The sequence below is a fragment of the Amblyomma maculatum genome, unplaced genomic scaffold (assembly GCF_055883805.1).
Source record: "Amblyomma maculatum isolate TAMU_Amacu unplaced genomic scaffold, ASM5588380v1 scaffold_13, whole genome shotgun sequence".
Classification (NCBI taxonomy): Eukaryota; Metazoa; Arthropoda; class Arachnida; order Ixodida; family Ixodidae; genus Amblyomma; species Amblyomma maculatum.
The window spans coordinates 34,406,738-34,409,263 of NW_028146738.1; positions in this window are offsets into that span (position 1 = coordinate 34,406,738).

Sequence of the window (2,526 nt, forward strand, 5' to 3'; positions counted from 1 at the left end):
GTAACAATATGGTATACATTTTATGGGGACATTGATATATTTATATTTGCTTCAGCGGCGTCGAAAATTTTCCTTCTTAAGTTTTTCCTCAGCTGACAATGACTAATTCAGACTTTTTTGTGAGGAAACTTTGGGATGCTTTAAGATACAACTATGTAAGATGCTCCTAAGAAAATGTTGATTAAAATGGTCTAAGCTTCTGGTGCGTACCAAACTTTTGCCGCGGATATTTGTTCTGCATTGACAATAAATACGTTAGGCTGCCTAAAAAGAGTGGGCCGAGTTACTGAAATTTAACAGCGAAGAAAGGAATAAAGTCATGCGAATACCTGAGGGTATGTTGATTGTTATTGCATTAATGTGTGAAAAATTAGGTTCTGAAACTTTTGTCAAGAAATGTTCGAAAATTGTAGGTTAGATAACGCAAGGATGTCGCCCAAACATCGTGTTTAAAATTTATACTGGCCGCTTAATATCCGTCTTTAAGGGTATATGACGCGATAGCGTACTAGGGTACTAGCCCACATATAAAAGCCCCGATTTAACCAAGCCGTATGAAAGTGTCTTAGCGACCTTAGGGGCAACGTGCATCCAAGGGTCCTGAAAGGCCAATTCCATTCTCACCCTTCAATATAAAAGGACAGGTCCGAAATGCAGCTCCTTCCAAACTTAACGTCAGGCAAGCCTACACACCCAGTCAGTGCGGGTTCATGTCAGATGCCAGCTATCGCCAGCCAGCACCGTGCCAGGGATATTTCGCTAAAATGCCGACACCGAAGCCATCAGCGTCCAAGCCGGATTTGATGAGGAACCGGGCCTTCAGCCCTTCGCGTTAAAACTGGTCAGATTGCAGAAATTAACGATGACTACTGCAGCAACCACCACTTTTTTCAACTACACTTTTCTTCTGAGCGCGATATTGAATGGACTACAACAACTGGTTGCATACGCGAACAAACTAATACCATGACTGAAGAGTCACAACTTTAAAGAGTTATGGTAGGACATGAAAGGGTATAAAGAGAGAGCAATTTCGAAATTTTTCGCAACTAGATAATTTGCTATGATTAATGCACAGGCGTAGATATGTGTAGACCAAAGAATACAGATGGCTCGTCTAAATGGCCGAAATAACTTAGTCGGCAAAACAGGAATCATTTGTTTTGCATTCGAATTTGACTTGCAAGGTATGATTTATAGACTACCATTTCTATGGTATAGACACAAAGAACCTGTTGTATCAGCACCGCCTTCATATGTGCGGTTGTTACCAAGCGACTAACTGCCTTGATAGACGTACTTGTGGTGCCTCTATGCTCATTAAGGAGTCGGAAGCTCCGTAAGTATTAAGCTCTATGGAGCCACACTGTTGTTTCTCCGTGGGGGCACTAGCGTAGCAACTTCTAGGGAGAAGATAAAAAAATGCCTGAAGTGTTTCAGCTTCGAGTAGAGAGATCACCGACTAACGTCCCCTCTAATATTGCTTTTTAAGCTGCAGTTTGTAGCCATCTAAAAGAAGGCTTTGGGATTGATTTACGTGCTCTTCCATATTGTTGAGAGATGCCAATAATTCTTTGCTCACATTTTCTTAGCCACCTACAAGGTACGCGCACCTTCCAAACCCACGGTAAGCACATATACATCATTTCTATTATTGACTGCTTTTCTAATTTCTTTACTGTCTATGAAAAGAAACCTATTCCACTCAGTTGCTTCAAACAACTATGTTTAGAAGGCTTTCTGTCCGGACATCGAGATCGCAAGCAAGGTCATGCAATTGCAATCATTGCTGTCTGTGAATATTTAAGACAGAAAAATATATGTAGTTGTAGTTATCCAGCAGAACAATAGTTTTAAAAACAGCACATTAAAGAAAGTAAACGACATGACACTTTGTATTCATAGTCCGTCATAGAAACTCACGTGTTTCCTCTGACTTAGACTGGCATTAATGGCGATATATCGCACGAAATAGCGGCGACAGGCAGAAGCACTTAACAGTGTTTACTGAGAATAAACGATGCGCTCTCTCACAAGGCGCCTTGTCAGGTGGTAGAAGGGAAAGTGGATGAGATACACCCCGAAGGAAAGTCGAGCCAGTGGGACGAACGCGCTCAACCAAAAGAACTGGTTCAGAAATCCTGCAATTTTAACGCGACAGCATTAAGGAGCTCGTGTGGCAGAAAAGCCGGTGTAGTCGGCGTCGGCGGCGTTGGCCGTGAGCGATAAATCCCGTCATGCACTTCGTAAATAAAAAGCAACTTCCAAGATGGGCTGGGTGGGAATCGAACCAGGGTCTCCGGAGTGTGAGACAGAGACGCTACCACTCAGACACGAGTTCGATGCTTGAAAGCGGTACAAAAGCGCTTCTAGTGAATGCGGTGTTGCCTTTGAAACGTGCCGTAGAACGTTATACTGCGGTGTATATCGGTAATTATGAGCATGTTACTTACAGAAGTCGCAGTTACACGAGTAGCGAAGTACGCTTCCGCTACATTTCTTCTGCGCTCTGCGAATATGCAGAGC